Genomic DNA, 18,933 nt, shown 5'->3' with positions numbered 1-18,933 from the left:
GCCCTTTTGCGTGTAAAACTTCACACGAACCCCAGGAATACACGTACCCCACTCGCACAGGGCCTTTTTGCGTGTAAAACTTCACACAAACCGCAGTTACACACGTACCCCTTTCGCACAGGGCCCTTTTGCGTGTAAAACTTCCCGCGAAACCCAGTTATACACGTACCCCACTCGCACAGGGCCCTTTTGCGTGTAAAACTTCACACGAACCCCAGGAATACACGTACCCCACTCGCAGAGGGCCCTTTTGCATGTAAAACTTCCCACGAACCCCAGTTATACACGTACCCCACTCGCACAGGCCCTTTCGCGTGTGAAACTTTACGTGCACCCCAGTAATACACGTGCCCCGCTTGGCTTTGCTGTTTGGCAGCCCTGTAAACTGGTCCGGGTTAGCGCGGCCCTTTGCGATGAATTGGGGATTTTGATGGATTTTCCTTGCGCAAGGGCATTCTTGGGGGCGTAACTGGCGCTGCTGCAGGGTCGCTGCGCCACTCTGTGCCATGGCTGGTTTTGGAGGCTAAAATCCATGAATACGTTGTGCGCGGAAATCGATTTGAGCGCACGCGGCTGGCGCAGACATTCGCACGCGCACACTGTGCGCCAGCCGCATGCGCCACTTTTGTGCAAAATTCTATGAATTACCCTGTCAAATGTGTGCATGTTTTAAACTCCAAGAGCCAAGTTCAATTATTTCCCTGGAACTTGCAGTCCCGAAATGTGACATTTCACCTTTACTTGTGTGTTGGTTTTCATCAGGTCATGTGCTGCATGTGGTGCAGTGGTGAAGTGCCTGGACTGCTAAGCAGTTTATAGTCATAAAATCGAATGCAAAAATGTCAAAAGTCCAAAAATCGAAAAAATAATGTCGAAAAAAAATTTCACATTTCTTTTTTAATATGTTTTTTATTCGAAATGGGGGGATTCCCCCAAACCCCTCTTTTTTGTATTTTTTTTTTACCTTTTTTTTACATGCGGAACCCCAAAAAAATATATAAATAAACAAGTAAAGAATTAGATTTTTTTTTTAGACATTAAGTTTTCAAATTTATTGTAATTCGACATTTTTTCCCGATATTATGACTGACTACCCTGCTAACCTGGCAACCACGTTTTGAGTCCAGAGGTCGGTACACATTCAAATAAGACAGTCAATGGCCCTCACTCTGAGTCTGCCAGTGGTGTGTTACCGGCAGACTCACCTCACTATTTCCGCTGCTCGATATCCTAGTAATACCGGGATATTACGGGTGACGGAGGAACGATAAATTCCCATTTCTGTGAAGTCAGAACTCCAAGGGAATGGGAACACTGCAACACTGGCACCACTAGTGACAGTGCCAGTGCTTACGTGAAAAATCTGCCGGTAGGGGTTTGGCAGTAGTTCACAGCCTCCACCGGCAGACTTCTACTTTGCCGGTCTGGAAAAGGTGTTGGTAACCATTGTTATCGGCATTTTTTTCCAGATCGACAAACTTATAATGAGGGTACGGTGTGCGCCCTCTGAATAAATTGGGCGGACACAGTCTACTCGTGTGTGCCCTCGAATTAAGCCCTGGTCCTGTTGCAGGTACAGCAATCTGCATATGACCAGTTTCAAGTATGGCCTACCCCTTAGTTTATTTTATTTTATTTTATTTTACTGTTTAAAGCACAGACCTAGCTCAAGAGCAGCACAGCTCTGTACAGAGTGTGGGTAGTGAGCATTCCAGCTGCTATCGTTTAACAGTAGTGCAGTACTGTGAGTTGAGGTCTGTGCGTCAGTGTGCCCATTGGGATTAGTCCTTGGTCTGGTGTTGTTGAAAAAGCCATGTTTTGAGAGATTTGCAAAATTGAAAAATTATGGGACCATTCAAACCTGATACCCGGATCGAGTTCCAGAGGCAGGGTGCATGACAAGAGAAGCAAAGTCAAGAGCACCAGGCAATCCTATGTGAAAGGAAACGTTTTTTGAAGTGTTTTGAACAATTCAGTCAAACTGATTTGAGTAATCATCTACAACAGGAGAGAAAGACTGAAAGGACCTTTCTTAGAACTCTATCAGCAGCCTGGAGCTTGAACGAGAGGTAGAGAGAACTAAAGACTGAATTGAGCGGGCATCAAAATCCAGCCACCAGAAGCTAAGTATAGTGTTTTGTTTTAATGATAGAGAGAGCATAGGATATACTAGGTTATGGACAGAGGGCAGCATTTTTGGAAGACATCCTGGCGAGCACCAGTTTGTTATTTTCTTTGAAGTTAGGGACCCATCATCATAGCTATAGGGTTAGTTGAGATTTCCTTTTCTGTAATAAAACTTTTTGAACCATGCCTTCTTGTCCGCCTTCTATGTCTGATTTATCACATGTGGTATCGGAAGTGGGAGTTGACAAACCAAACACAAGGTTGGGATCCATGCGAGTCCAACGCCTGAATCCTATAGCCGAATGGCCTACCTACAAAAGCCATGCCCCTAACTATTGGCTTGAACTTCTTTAGCATTCAGGAAGTTGGAAACTGGAGCAGGTAAAGAAGGCTGATCCCCACTGGGAATAGCATCTCCCCACCCCTAGCAGATAGCTTAGATTGGCAGCCAAGTCTAGTCTAGCCTGGATGTATTATGTTGATGTGGCTGCTAGGGTTCTCGACTCGTGTTACTGAGGCGAGATCCAAACGGTACTACATACAGGGGGTCAGAGTTAATCTGTAAAGTTAGGGAAACCCTCCACCCAGGGAATCCTTGAAAAAGCTCTCAATCCCTCCATAAAAGAGGTAATTCATCTCTCTCAAATCTCTCGCGGCTTCCTAGGCTTTGGAGAAGCCAGCAAAACCTTCACCACACTTCCCACAAAGTCAGGAGATGATACCACCAAGTTGCCAGATCTAGCCTTTGATCAAAGAACAATCTAAATCTGGCTGAGGCAATTGATAGGCTTGTCCGGGAAAAATAGGGAGTCTATCAGAATGGACATTTTGTCTTTAAGAAAAAAGGGCTTATTGTGTAGAGGATGTTTGGAGCAAGATGGTACCAGGAAGACCCAAATTGAAATTCCTCTGACCCACAGGCACGTCGTGATGGAAATTGCACATTCATATTTAATGGCAGACCACCATGGCATAACCAAGACCCAAGAACAGGTCTTCAATAAATGTGACTGTCCAGGTATATATGCCAATGTTAAGCTTGTGTGACAGGTTGCAAAATCTACTGTAAGACCCCTCGCAACCCCTTACCAAGAGCTCCACTGCAACCGTTGTCCATCATCGAAGTTCCTTTTTCAAGGATAACTATGGATTTTGTAGGATCCCATGAACCATCTGAGTTGGGGAATAAATATATCATAGTTATTGTGGATTTCACCACCCATTACTATGAGGCTTTCCCATTGAAGAACAACCCCAGACCACAGATCCTCAAACATCTGATCCCCTTCCTCTCCCAGGAAATGCTCTCCAATCAGGGCACCACGTTTATGGCTCGCCTCATGCAGTAGGGGAAGGAAGTTCTGAACATAAAAACCCTAAGAACCTTTGTCTATCTTCCCCAGACCGATGCTCTGGAAGAACGGTTCAACCAGATGTTGAAACGTATGATCCATAAACTGGTAGAAACAGACAGCCGCAAATGGGATCTTATGATACCCTGGGCCCTTTTTGCTGTGCAAAAGACTCCCCAACCCTCTTTGGGATATTCTCCATTGAAACTTCTTTCTGAGCGAGAGCCTAGGGACATCCTAGATATGTTAAAAGAGACATGAGAAGAAAGGGAAGAGACCACCATACCCATATCTCAGGCTGCTCATAAAGTAGAATCACACATGAAAGTTGTCCGGGAGATTGTCAATCTATACCTCCCATAGACATGGGAATGCCAGAAAGACACTTATGACCAGCAAACCGTAGAATAATATTTCTTGGTTGGTGACCAGGTTTTTTTTTTTTACCCACCTCTGACAACAAGGTGTTGTCCAAATGTTATGGCCCATATAAGATAAAATATATAACATTCTAACATTGTGAGTCACTGAAGACTCCGATAGCCCATGGTCTTCTCCAATTGTATATGTGTCCAAACCCAATAGATCGTAGAGGGTTTTGTATTGACTTTAGGAGACTGAATTCTATCTCAGCCTTTGATAATTATTCCATGTGTAGGATTGATGAATTAATTGAGAGACTGGGTAATACCAACCACATTTTAACAACATATCTCAGCAAGGGTTATTGGCAGGTCCCCCATAACCACTCTAACAAAGAAAAAACAGCCTTTTCCAATCTACTGTCCTTCCTTTTGGCTTACATGGACCCCCAACTAACTTTCAAAGGGTAATGAACAAAGTACTATGACCCTACTCTACCTTTGCAAGTGCTTATCTTGATGACATCATGATTCATAGCAAAAGTTGGTAAGCACACCTATTCCATCTATCTGAAATCACCAGTGCATTAAGAAAGGTGGGGCTCATTGCCAATCTAAAAAACTCCCACTTAGCCCAGAGTGCTGTTAACTACCTAGGCTACTTTGTGGGCAATAGTCTTATACAATGAGAGACTGAAAAAGTTAAGGCAGTAGTATTAATACCTCCCCCTAAAGCCAATCTAGAACTCAGGGCCTTTTCTTGGGCTGACTGGTTACTATAGATGATTTACACCTAATTTCTCATCTCTTGTGGCCTGTATCACTGACAAGTCAAAGGACCAGAAACATGTTGACAGGCTGAACCAAATACTGTGCGATGAATCAGTTTTAAAGATGCCCAATTTCAACCTTGAGTTCATTTTACAGACTGACACATCTCATGAAGGTCTGTGAGCAGTACTCTCACAGGTGCATGGCAGGCAAGAACATCCAGTCCTATATACTAGCCGAAAGTTGTTCACCATAGAACAAGCCTCTGCCAAGGTAGAATTAAAGGCTCTGGTGGTTAAATGGGCTGTCACCAGTGTACGGCTTTACCTGACAGGGCGGAAGCTTCAATTTATCACTCACCATTCTCCCCTAAAATGGCTGTGTCTAAGAAAAAAACTCCCATACCCGAGTCATGAGATGGTTCTTAGACCTAAAACCTTTCTGCTTTACCGTAGAACATGGACAGGGAAAATAACAAGAGAATGTGGATCTTCTCAGGTGCTTTCCCTTAGGACAGGGGTCCCCAACCTTTTGTTAGCAATGAGCAACATTTGAGCATCAGATGAAATGGTGAGCAACTTCAGTACTTTGATGTAATTTATCACATTCAGTCGGTGGTAAAATGATTGGAACTAATCATAACTGTACTAAACTCAATACTGCTGATAGCACTGTTAATTGTCAGTAATTAACAGTAATCTCATCCAGGTGTAAGCCTAGTCCATGCAATTCATAATGGACTTACACATCATTTGACATTAAATTGGTATAGAGATACAATGTTTAGTAAATGAAGTGGCAAACAGTGCATTTCTAGGTGCTATGCCAGCAAAACTATTCAAAAACATTACAGGATGCAACAAAATATTTGACTGCTTGGAGTTCTCTCCCAGGAAATTTTCAAACGATTTAATTGCGAATGTGTTTTAAGCACGTTTCCACAGTAGCATTTACTCCAAAAAATAAAGGCTTATTTTGGTGCTACCCCACCCAAATCCAAAGGGATTGTCAGGATCTTTAGGGGCAAATTGTACATTATTAGGAGAACAGGATGAGGAACACTGGACAGAATACGGTAGAATGTAAAGATCATTTAAGCCATGCTTTGTGTGAGGGGTTATCCACCCAAGAAATCTAGTGGAAAATAGTGCTTTTTAAAGCACTCAAGGTCTGTCACATTCAAGACAAGTGATTAGGAATAAAAAACATTTTTCTGATGGATTTTGGGTACTCTTTTCCCAAGCAATCCCCTGGGAACAACAAGTTACTTACTAAACTGTTAACGTTCTTTCGACTGATGTTCCTCCAACGTATTCCACATCTTTGACATGGCTGTGCACTTTGGAAACTTTTTCGGCAGAGGGCGTCCTGCGTCGATGACGTTGGGTCGATGTCCCTCGAAGGCCTCCGTCGAGGGCAACGTCACTGGATGTTATTAATAGGACGCACGGCGCCCGTAGCCTCAGTTTAAGTTTTTTTTCCTCAGAACATGTGGCACCAGTCTCATGCCTGCTTGACTGAACTTAGAACTTAGAACTGAAGCTGAAATCGCATAGGAAATTCTCCAGAGGGGCAGGCTGGGAGGGCGATGCAGAATACGTAGGAGGAACATCCAGTCGAAAGAACGTTACCAGTTTGGTAAGTAACTTGTTCTTAGAATGGCTTGTGTCCTCTAACGTATTCCACATCTTTGACAGACTCCCAATGCAGTACCAGTAAATGGAGTAGGAAAAAGAATTCAGAGAACCCAATTAGATTGCGGAATAAAGAACCGCCTTCCCAAAGACCATATCCTGACCATGGATCGTATCCCGGGAATAATGTTTAACAAAGGTGTGGATGGAAGCCCATGTAGCGGCATCACAAACATTCCTAATTGGAACACCCCGCTGGAGGGCGGTGGAAGTAGCCACGCCCCTAGTGGAATGAGTTCTCAACCCTTCACGAGGGTCCTTATGCACCAATCGGTAACACTCTGTAACGGTAAGGATACTCCACCTGGACAAGGTCTGTTTGGTAACAGCCTGGCCCAATCAGTGTCCAGCATATTCTACAAAGAGTTGATCGTCCACTCTAACCCTGCATGTCCTCGAAATGTAAAAGCTCAGAGCCCTCCTAGGATCCAACCGATGGAGTCGCTCCTCTTCCTTACCAGGATGAGGAGAAGGGTAGAAAGATGGAATAACCACCTTTTGACTCAAATGATATTCAGAAACTACCATAGGTAGAAAAGTGTGACGTACTCTCAGTACAACCCTGTCCTTGTGAAAGACAGTAAAGGGTGGCTTAGATGAAAGTGCCTGCAATTCACTCACTCTGCGAGCGGAAGTAACCGCAACCAAGAACACCGCCTTGAAGGACAGTAATATCAAAGGACAAGAGTTCAAAGGTTCAAACGGAGCACCCATGACAAATTTCAAAACCAAATTCAAATCCAAAACCGGCACCTGGAAAGAGGACGGCGGGAATACATTAGTCAGTCCTTTAAGAAACTGAGAAATCAAAAGGAATCTTAAAGTAAGAACATTCTTCTGACGAGCTCTTAAAGGTAGACAGCGCCTCCAGGTATCCTTTAATGGCACCCATTTGAAGGCCCCTGTGGGCCAAAAAGTAAGAAAGACAAAACCATAGGAATGGAGCACTGAAAAGGATCAACATTGTGATCTTTACACCAGTCGCAGAATTTACGCAAACGGCAAAGGTACAGGGATTTTGTTGCAGGCCGCCTGGCCGAAAGCAACACCTCCATCACATAATCTGGGAGGTCCCAATCCTTATACCTCAACCTTTCAGATACCAAGTGTGAAGGTTGAGAGTCTTCACCCCTGGATGGAGAACCTGACCCCCCCTCCTTATCCCCCCCACGCAAGAGCAGATCCTCTGAAGATGGCGTGGAGGGCAGATGGACATTTCTAGAAGGTCCGGGTACCACGCTCTCCTGACCCAATCCGGAGCATGAAAATCATGTGGGAACCAAACCTCCACAACACTTGAGGAATGACGAGGCCTGGAGGAAATGCGTACAGCAGTGGGAATGACCAAACCACCACTAACGCTTCTCCTAAGGCTCCTCTTAGAGGAAATTCCCTTGAGCAGAATCTCTCGCACTTCCTGTTGAAACTGGTGGTGAAGAGATCCACTTGCGGGGTTCCCGAAAGGCGAAGATCTTCTGAAGGACTACCTGAGCCAACTCCCACTCGTGGGAGACCGAGCTCTGCCTGCTCAGAGCGTCCGCTGCTGCATTTTCGTCTCCAGCCAGATGAACTGCCGAGATCGAAATCTTCTGCTGCATGGCCCAGAACCAGAGCTGCATTGCCTCTCTGCATAAAAGAATTGACCCTACCCCACCCCTTTTTGTTGAGGTAATGCATGGCCACTGTGTTGTCCGTCATGATCAGGACACTCTTCCCCCGTACAGAGGGCAGAAAAGCCTTCAGGGCTAGCCTGATGGCCCTCAGGTCTAACAGATTGATGTGGATTCTGGACTCCGACGGAGACCAATGACCACTGGCAGTCAAGTCGCTGGCATGAGCACCCCATCCTGTGAGGGAAGCATCTGTCACTACCGTCACCTCCGGCCACGGTTGCCAAAACTGTGACCCCTTCATCAGGTTCCCTTTGTTGGCCCACCACAAAAGATCCTGGGAGACCGAGAGTGGAATCTGAACGTGATCCGTCATCTTGCCGGAGAACTGTGACCACTGCATCTTGAGAGCCCACTGCATGGATCTCATCCGCAGCCGGGCCTCTGGCACCAGAAAAAGGCAGGATGCCATGAGGCCGAGCAACCTTAAGAATTCAAAAGCCGGGAGACTCTGGGCATGTTGAAACTTGTCCACCATCTGCACAATGTGATGAGCCCTTACCTTGGGAGGCGATTACTTCCCAAAGGATGTGTCTAACACAGCCCCAATGTACTGGAGCAGTTGGGAAGGTTTCAGAAGAGACTCCTTGATATTCAGGGAGAAGCCCATCCTGTGGAGGGTGCGGCAGGTGACACCAAGATGATCCAACGCTAGCTCGAGAGTGCACACCCAGATCAGCCAGTCGTCCAGGTAGGGGTAGACGTGAATCCCCCCTCGTCTGAGGTACGCTGCCACCACCACCACCATTAGCTTCGTGAAGACCCTCGGGGGCGGAGATCAATCCGAACAGCAGGACCCGAAACTGAAAATACGAGTCGCCAGCCGCAAACCTCAGGTACTTCCTGTGCGCAGGATTAATCGGCACATGAAAGTAAGCATCCTTGAGGTCCAGAGACACCAACCAATCCTGAAGTTGAAGGGCCTGGAGGACTTGAGAAAGAGTGACCATCTTGAACTTGTCCTTCCGGAGAAGTTTGTTCAACCAACACAAGTACATTATGGGATTATGGGTCCAAAACCCTGTCTTTCTTCGGGATATAAAAAATTAAGGGGAATACCATCCCTTGTTCCGCTCCGCTACAGGCACCAGTTCTATAGCGCCTTTCGCCAGCAGGGACAATATCTCCTGCGCAAGGAGCGGATCCGGAAGCTTCAAAGAATTTCCCCTGTGGATTGTCGTGAAGCCTCTGAAGGAAGGGAAGGCAGTAGCCAAGGGCTATGGTATCCAGAACCCACGCATCTGAAGTAATGGCCCGCCATTCTTTGAGATGCTGAGACAGTCTGCCCCCAACCAGCGAACCATGGGACAGGGCCTCATGACTGTTTGGAAGCGGCTGCGGCAGTGCCAGAAGGCAAAGAGGCAGCTGCCTGAGCGGCTTTGGCACCACGATTTCCCCAACCACCAGAGGTACTTTTTTGCTGGCCCCTTTGACAGGCGGCACCTCTCGTTCTACCAAAGGAGGAGTAGTATCGAAAAAACCTCCCCTCCACTGCTGTCCCCTAGGACAAAAAGGCAGAGGTTGATGCACTGCAGCGCTCAAAGATTTAGCCACAGCTTTTGAGGTCTGCAACCTCTCAAGGCTCTCCTTGCTGCCAAACAAATGTGCGCTATCAAAGGGCATGTTCAGAAGACAGGCCTGAACATCTGCAGCAAAGCCCGACTTCCGCAACCACTGAAATCTGCTTACAACGGTGCTCGCAGCCATGGACCGGCTAACACTGTCGGCCGTATCCAAACCTGACTGAAGGGATTCGAACATGGCATCCCTGCTGTCCTGCACAAGAGCAAGGAACCCATCCCTTTCTTCCCCCTCGGGAATATGCTCAGCCGCCAAAGAAACACAATTCCACAGAGTGTGTGAAAACCTTGCCAAGGCACACGTTGTGTTGGCAGATTTCAGGGCCATGCTCCCAGCAGAAAATACCTTCCGGGCCCAACCGTCGAAGCGCTTGTCATCCCTATCCGGAGGGATGGTAGGGTACACCGCCTGCCTCCAGGTGGCCGTAGCCGCCTGAACCACCAAACTCTCAGGAGTGGGGTGAGTGGATAAATAGCTAGGATCGCTAACGGAAAGGCAGTATTTCTTGGTCAAAGACTTATTAACAGCCGGAAGAGATTCCGGGGACTGCCGAGCAGTTGCCACCCTTTTCTGCAAGTTAAAATGAAATAGCAAAACAGGGTCAGAGGACAGACCTTGATCTAAAATGTCCATCAGATCATCCTGCACAAAGTCTTCAGGAGGACTGGACCAGCCCAGATACTCCGAGACCCTCGCCATGAGCCTCCTGTATGAAGACTCTGCATGAGCCCCAGGCTCAGGCCTACCGAATTCCACGTGCGGAGAAGTGTCCAACCCACTGGCATCATGGAGGGTCTGCTGCAACTCCTCCAACTGACTGTCTCCAGAAAAAAGTGGAGCATCATCAAGGTCACCAGGTTCCTCAACCTCAGACCTTTCTTCCTCTTAAATTGCGCCTCCCCCAAATTGGGGGAGGGGCGTGTACCAGACTGGGAATTAGGGTGCGCGCCTGACCTACTTTTTTCATTTTTTCTACATGAGTTCCGAGGCAGCAGCACAAGGATTACCATGCCCCACTATGGAGGGGCACAATGCTGGTACTCTCCCCTCCCCCAATTGTGGGTACAAACTGTGTTTTGGAGGGGTGTTGGTTCCTGGCCACCTGAAATGACTGAACTTTGTTATCACTACATGTACCAGAATCCTTTGAGACTGAAATCAGAAAGTAGTTAGCAGCACTTGAAAAGGTTACAGCCTCCCTGAAGAATGTTTGATACAGGAAAGTACTAGGAGGAGAAAATCAACAGAAGAATTGGAACTGCAACACATGGGATTCAAACCTGTTATTCTGCATCATGGCATTCACCCCTGTTACTACTGCATGTAGTTGGGATTTAACCCAGTTACTATTTGCATTAAGAATTTTTACTGGGAACTAGGGTGCACGCCTGACCTACTTTTTTCATTTCCTATACATTTATGGTTGTATACCTCACTTGTTAAGCGCACTTCCTTGACATGGGGTCAGCCTGCACTTCGCAATTCAGGGTTGACTTAGCAATTCATCGCTCGAGGTAAATGAATTCAGTACATTAGATTGGGTAATATCCGTTCTTAAAGAATTTAGAAGCAGGAAGAATCTAGCAAGAAATACTATGCTAAAGTAAAAATAATTACTATGGCACTAAGAAATTATTTTCAGTAACTACTAAATTCATTCCCCTTGCCAACCCATTAGTTACATGCTAGATAAACAGAGAATCATACAGTGTGAATTTTCCCGCCGTGTATTGCAATGCAAGTAGTATGTAACAGGTTTGCAAATTAAGATGCATGGGCCACGCAAACACAAACTTCACATGTAAAGAAATTGGCATGAGCCAATTGTTTAAGAAGGAATGTTTGAGCATGCATGCCACTTTGTCCAATATGCAGTTCCGGGTGTATAAAGACACAGAAGTTGGCAATTGTCGCCAGAACACAAACATGGGCATTTGGTACGATTATCTTTTCTATTAAATCACTTACATACTGGAAAGAAGAATCAGAAGATGAAAATGTCTTAACAAAGATTATGCAACTAATGTGAAACATTTTGGACCAAGAAATTGCATTTTGGCAACAGATGCAAATCATACATGTACAAAATAAGCTTATTGGAACTTCCTTGACAATTGGGCATTCAAGTAACTTCTTTTCTTACTTATTTTCGTACTGTTCGGCAACTAACCCTTTAACTGTCTCCCTAAGTGCAGCAGGGGAAGGCTCAGCTGACAGCAACATTATCTTCTTAGATTGTGTACTTGATCCAGCCAGTGATGCACCTCATAGTGTACCAGAGCTCCAAGTGACATGGTAATTTCAGATTGCAAAAACAGGGATTGTTTCACTAAGGGAGTTTTTTTTAGTCCTAATGACAGATCAATACAGCCTAATTTCTGTGCTTCAGTTCTCTTCAATCACTGGGGTCTGTCTCATCTGAAGCCCCAAGAGATTAATTTATGTAGCCAACCTCTTGCTCCCTGCACCGATATAGCCTGCCCCCACTCAGACCGCTCTACTGATGCCTCCACAACAAATGCTTTAACAATTAACAGTATGTCATGTAAATCAAATAGAGCAGACTGATTGGCTAGCCTTCCTGCGCAGTTCTGGCTCAGATTAGACTGCCATTGATGTCTCATCCCTGAATGATGTTCTTCTTAGCCTCCACACAATGGCCCAGAGCAACTGGTGAGCAACATTTTAGGGTCAGGAGAGCAACATGTTGCTCGCGAGCTACACGTTGGGGATCACTGCCTGAGGATAACTAGAGGTGAGCTCCAATCTGAAGGAAGGTGTATGTGCTGAATCCAGGGAATTCGTACCTTCCCCCAAGAGGGAGCGGCCCCCTTCGGGACTAGGAGCGCGCTACACAATATACGCCCTAGTGTACAGGTCAAGGGGAATCTCACTGGAGAGACAAGGCATCCCCAAGCAGAGATCCTGCCATACCTCCCTGTTGTTCAGACTCCAAAGTATTTTATGGGTGTATGGCAGTGGACCAGTGTCTTAATGTGCAGGGCCCTTTTAAAGGAACTGCCTTGGTTTCTGACCCAGTTCTGTTGACAGCCCTATCTGAAGCACAAGACCAATGCGTTCTCTCCTTTTGCTGCATGGAGGAACTTAACAGACTCGGGCCCATGCAGAGGCAGATAGTAAACATAGAGACGAAATCTAGGGAGTCCCTATAACTCAGGCGGAGAAGGGGAACATAACATTAATTAAAAACAACTCTTCTCAAGTGATAGATCAAAGAAATGCAATTCAGTCAAATCAACATTAGAATGAATCTAAAATTGTCTATAAACTGAACTGAAAAGGGAAGATACAATATAATTTATTGGACAACAATTGAAAAGACGAAATATATTGTGTTTTCTATCAAAATTAATCACATCATCAGCAATTATTGTATAATAGATTTCCTTCAATCTATAAATGTAAATTAAGTGCAAGATCAGATCTCAAGTGTAAACAATCACAGCAAATAGCAAGAATGTGTGCAGACAACTATGAATATAAGGAATAACGTTCTTTCATCGACATGTGCAATTTTGATGGTTTTCTTAATGAGTACATTTTACCAAAAACACTGAATCGAAATATATAAGGGGGGTTGGAAAATTATATATAAGTGGTGCAGAGGTTGGAAATAAGTTAAGAAAAACAATAGGGAATGGGGTTTGGGCCCCCCCCCTGCAAAAATTAAAAAAAAATAATTTCAATGAGTTTTTTCGGTAAAACATACTCGTTTTGCATTCGTCGATGAAATGACATAGAACCGAATATGATATGGCAAGAACACCATAAAGTTGGATATAAACATAGATATATTTAGCCATTTTTAATTGATCATGGGCTATCGATTGGCTCTCAAAGTTTCGGAAAGTCTCAAATGGCATCACATAAAATGTGTGATATGCACCATTAATCTCCAATCAGGAATTTATCCTAGACTAGGGCCTCTATTACGAGTTTGCCGGTATCCGGCAAACAGCCGCTACCATTACCGACGCCTGATATCCCAGTATTATCTGAACATTCCAGGTGATGGCAATGGCGGGAAATCCCATTGGACTCCATGGAGGGGATTGCTGCAATTACTGCCACCGGTAATACCGGTAAAGGGTAAATGCAGCACTTTTTTTGCCAATGGGGGCCTGATTTACTGACAGGCCAGGCCTGGAGGTAGATTCATTGCCACCACGGACAAACCTGTGTTTCACCGGTACGGTAAAAATTCTGGCTGCAGAATTACTGGCAATTTATCCTGCATTTTCACCATATCTGGGGAACTGTATTCAAGACTGAACTAACAAAAAGACCATAATGTTTCCATTATTCATGCTATGAGGCGAAATCACTCACCGTATAGTAGCCGTGAGCAAGAACCAATGTTGTTGCGCTGTGTAGAAATATGCAGAAAACCTTGTTGCAGTTGGGTGAAAGTTTGTGAGCAGGACTCTCTCAGTTCCTCCCGGACCTGCCGTGAATCAGAAGATTAGCAAAACAAGTAGAAAAAGACTGGTTCATTTCCAAGCCCCCAGTGCGTGAAACTCGCCACCATTCCTATTCCTAACATGGCGTGCCTTTAATATTCCCTGCCAGATTCCTGCAAGTAGACCTTTAGTACACCCCCGCCCCCACCTCGAAAACCAGGAAAATCACTGGGACACATAAACCCCAGCGAGCCAGCCATGCCCAGTAAAGAAAACGAAGAACAGATAAGAGGGAAGCACTGAGCCAAGTAGGGAGAGACCCACACAAGGGGTGGCGAGGGGTCAGGGAAATATCCCTCCACCTAAGTAGTAGGGCCTCAGGTTTGGACTGAGGGCTCTTTGATTTTGTTTGTTTGTTTATTTATTTGGTAATGCGCACCGAACCCTTAGGTAGCTGGGCCCAGCAGAACAAGAATACTTAAAGCTTAGTTACAGGAAATACAGAGAAATACAGTGAGTGCAGCATGCAGAGACAAAGCTTAGTTACCACTTGCGGGTTACAGTAGGCAGCGGTGTTGTATGTCACATGTTACAGTCAGATGGTATAGTATAGTCATATCAGTGGAATCCAGGTTGGCATTACCATGGGTTAACAAGATTAAGATGAGGCAAGACTGGGTGTTGTTGAGCCGTGTTCAAATATGCATTGGACTGTCCAGAAGCTCCTTAGTTTAGTGTTGGTTAGGAAGGGAGCTACCTATAGTAATAGGGTTAGTGAGGCATTTTACTTTTAAGCAGAGCAAAGTGTTTGAAGTCCATGTCCTCTGGTCCGAGTCCTTCCGGCCTGCCACATCATCCTTTAATAAAACTCACTTTTGCTTATATTGCAATCATTTTATACTATTTGCAAGGGTTTGCAGCGTGGGGTTTGCAATATTGAGGTGCATTCTACTATGTCACCTGGGGTGGTGTGCTATCCAGAAACTGTCCTGCAGGCACTCCCCCCACAGGCCTGCGCCTCTTTTACTGTGTTTGGGCACTATTGTGAACCGCAACTATATACAACCGGTTAAAAGATTCACAAATGTAAAACTTTCAAACAGTTCTTGAATTAAAATGAGCTAAACTAAACGGATTGAATGTTTATGAATGAAAATATGAAACGACGGCCCTTGCTAGAGAGAATAACAACAAGAGAAAACGCAGCTAGCTCAGCCTTCCAGGGAGGATTCTCACACAGGAGATGTAAGTAGAAACGTGTGAAATTGATGTGCACGGGGGTGAGCGAGGCTTGGAGATTAGGGGACCTGGTGCAGATGAACCTTTTGCTTGGTTAATCCAGTCATGGCTCGGCTTCCTGGAGCTCTGTTCCACTTCCTGGCTTACATCCAATCGGCTGTCAGGACACTGGCACGCCACCCACACACCTCACAAATAACCGCAAGGCGCAGGAAAGGCCACTGTTGTGCTGCAAAAAACCCGCTGCAAGAACTTGCTGCCAGTCTTTCCTGGACCTTCCAGCTTAAATATATATACCCTCCCCGCTCCTCTTCATCCAAAGACCACTGGTGTCCCGGGAAGAAACTCATTCTTCCTTCCTCCCAGGAACCACCTTGTCTTGTTGCCCACAGAAGTGGAAACAGATCATTGGTTCTGATCTGCGCACAGCCCTTTCCAGGAAGGACATTTTGAGAGATAAAAGGGTCTGAATTCTCGACAAAAGGAGATATATTTTTTTTAAAACATAGAATGTCATTATAGTAATAGTTCAACATGTTTTAAAACTGTCACACTGTTCATTTCGTACGTAAGTTGTAATCAGCATTTTATATTTCTTAAAGAGCAAACCATTATAAAATCCCATAATAATTAAATGTATCATTTTCGGATAGAAGGTTATCATTCCAAGGTTGATAGTCTAGTTATCATACTATTTCTAAACACTCCTATGAGAAAAGGGAAAGGAACATATAGCACCAATGAGGGTTTCTGGCTGCTTTGCGTGAAATGAAAAAGCATGTTGGGAACAAACAAAAAACACAGATCTTTACATTTGACAAATGTGTCTGTGATTAAAGGGTTGTGTGCTTGAATCACTAAGTACATACTGCACACTGTCCCTGGTGCTCATTTCACTTTTTCCAAAACTAACCCTAACATTAAAGTGTTTGTAACAATGAGCTCTATATACTCAATAAGCCTGCTTTAGGTTTAGGGTGTGCAAATAAAATTGCTGCAAAGTCTGCCATTTTATTGAGCCAGAATTTCAGAAGAAGGGCTGCGAGGGGAACCAGGGTTGTGTGCTGGTCAGTCTCCATTGCACAGACATCTTTTGATAATTATACGTAAAAAAAGATATATTGAAAGACATTCCAGACATCTGCACATCTTCAAACAATGAAAGACACGATATCTGTTTCCTTCTCGATTATAGCCTGTTATTGAAACCATAGCTCAAACATTACAAATAAGAGATCAGAGTAATAATTCATCCAGTAGCACATTCATGTGCTCACCTCACCCTTCATGAGTTAATATTAACGAAAACCAGTCATCGACTGGCAGTCTCATGCAAGCCTTTCAAGAGGAATTGTGCACAGGTGCCCAACATACATGATGGAGGTTCAGCAGGATTATGATGTGATATGATAGGTTATTTATAACGCCCTTAATACCCAGAGGATTCGAAGCACGGATCCGGGATCGAACCTGTGTTGCTCCGTGTCGTCTTGCTTCCAAGGAAAGCATGTTGCCCCTGAGCTATCCTCCCGAGACAACATTGGATGGTGTTACAAGTTAACCAGATCGCGTCTCCTGGAGGGCCTTAGCACCCTCCTGTAGTTTGTTTGCCCTCTGGCTGTCAATGTTGCTCTGGTAAAATTGAAAAATCCAAAATGTCAGCGAAGGCAGTCCCGGAACCAAGCCTGACGTCAAACTCTCGCTCTGATTGGGAGCACAGACGACATGCCACCAGCCCACGCCTATTGCTGACCTACTGGGGCATGCAGGACTTTGCCCAGAGTCCAGGTAGAACAATGTGCTTCAGCAGCAGGGTTTGAAATTAAAATTTGTTGACCAGGAGCAAACAGCAGCTTGTGGGTATCGGGCATCACATGTTAGGCAGGAGCTACCTCTGGGGAACCATGAGCTTGTTCATAGTGCAGAGAAACCTTAACTTGTGCATAAGATGCAAACTCAACCTTTTGCCCAGTGAACGTTGTTCAATATTCTTCAAATGTCCATTTGGTGTGCTATTTAAGCTGTTTTGTATACATACTCAAATCTACACCATTAATATCACTTAGCGAGGTTTGTATGTCACCACTTTCCTGGGGAGTCAAAAGTAGCTTGTGGTAGCGGTTGGTTTCAAGCTAACCAGGCTCCCCTCGGCTGTTACCAGGCGCTAAACAGCTCCCAGCTCGTGGCAATGTCGAACCCTGAGCAGCCAATTCATAAATGGTTCCCGCTCATCAAATATCCAGTTCAAATTGTGAAAGTCTCATCAACAGTACACAAAGGGCAAGCGGCAAAAATAATGTATGCATTTATTTATTTATGAATATAACGTTATACAAAGTGCATAAAAGCACAATACAAGGTACTCAAAAGGCAGACTTAAGAAGGGCTACAACACAGAAGCACTTGCAACATATCTAAACAGTGGGTGGGTGGATGGGCGGGCATCGATGGGGTGCAATGCAGGAACGCGTCAAGAGTGCTCTGCTAGGCGTGGCCAGCTGACGACCGATGAAGACGTGAGCCCGTAGAGCTCCCGAAGCCGCCAGCCACATTCTGAAATATCCTGGGAATTTGGGCAAATATATCCCTAAAAAGGTTCCTCAAAGGTGGCGGAAAACCAGTAGGAACACTTTCTGCAACTGGTGCTAATTCCGAAGCGTCAATCCCAAGATATCTACAGCTGGAGAGAGAAGCAGTCGGCGCCAAAACGAAACCAAAACGGCCGACGGCGACACAATCTAAAACTACAGGCGCTGCCTCTCGCGGAAGCCGAAGATAAATCGTATGAAACTGGGAGAGTCCCAGCCCACAGATCCGACGGAAGTGGCGCCAACCTCCGCCTGGAAAAGTCAGCCGCTCCGACTCTGTCAATCGTTGCTGACCGAAAAGAGCAAGCACCTCCCCTCCCCCCGTGGCCCTCGTTGGGCTAGCCATCCTCCGGGACGACATCCCGGCTTCACCGAGGCCTACAACACCAGCGTACCTTGGGAGACCTACCTCCATCCGGCGAGTGCGCGCGCCCAACACACGGCAGGCCGAGGACCACGCGGGCGCTCCGGTCCCCCGTAGAGCGCCTGCCGCCAGCAACAGCGACCGCTGCGGTGACGAAGGGAACCTGGAGAGCAGCGGAAGGCAGAACCGGTAAGGAGAAGGGGGAGGAGGGGCGGAGATCTCCTGAGACACCGAAGCATAGCAGACGGCACCCCGGACTTACAGTCCGCCTGCCCGCCTCCACCCCCCTGACTTCCAAAGCCTGACCTACTGCTAAGAATAGCCCGGGGGAAACCACGCGCTGTACCCCCACACACCGGAAATGGGCAAAGAAAGGATTAAGAGAACTGGAACCCAGAACACAATGGAGCAATACACAACGTCTACCCCGACACCGCCTATGGATCAGAATAAAACTGACGAATCACAAGAGCCCGAGGACGACATATCCCTTAGAGACGTGATGAATGCCATCTCCATTTCTCGAACCGCCATGGAAGTCAAAATGGACAGCATCTGTACAGAGGTCTCCTTGCTGCGTCATGATCTCCAGAAATTATCATCTCGAACAGGGGAGGCAGAAACGCGCATATCAGTGACGGAGGACATTATAAGAAGCATGGGTCAACAAATGAATACCGCACTAGACCACATCAAAGCACTGGAGGAGAGGGTGGAAGAAGGAGAAGGCCGATCGAGAAGGAATAATATTCGAATCCTCGGCC

Source organism: Ambystoma mexicanum, chromosome 8 (genome assembly GCF_040938575.1).
Source record: "Ambystoma mexicanum isolate Mex_15411 chromosome 8, UKY_AmexF1_1, whole genome shotgun sequence".
Classification (NCBI taxonomy): Eukaryota; Metazoa; Chordata; class Amphibia; order Caudata; family Ambystomatidae; genus Ambystoma; species Ambystoma mexicanum.
Note: the sequence above shows the minus strand (reverse complement) of the source record.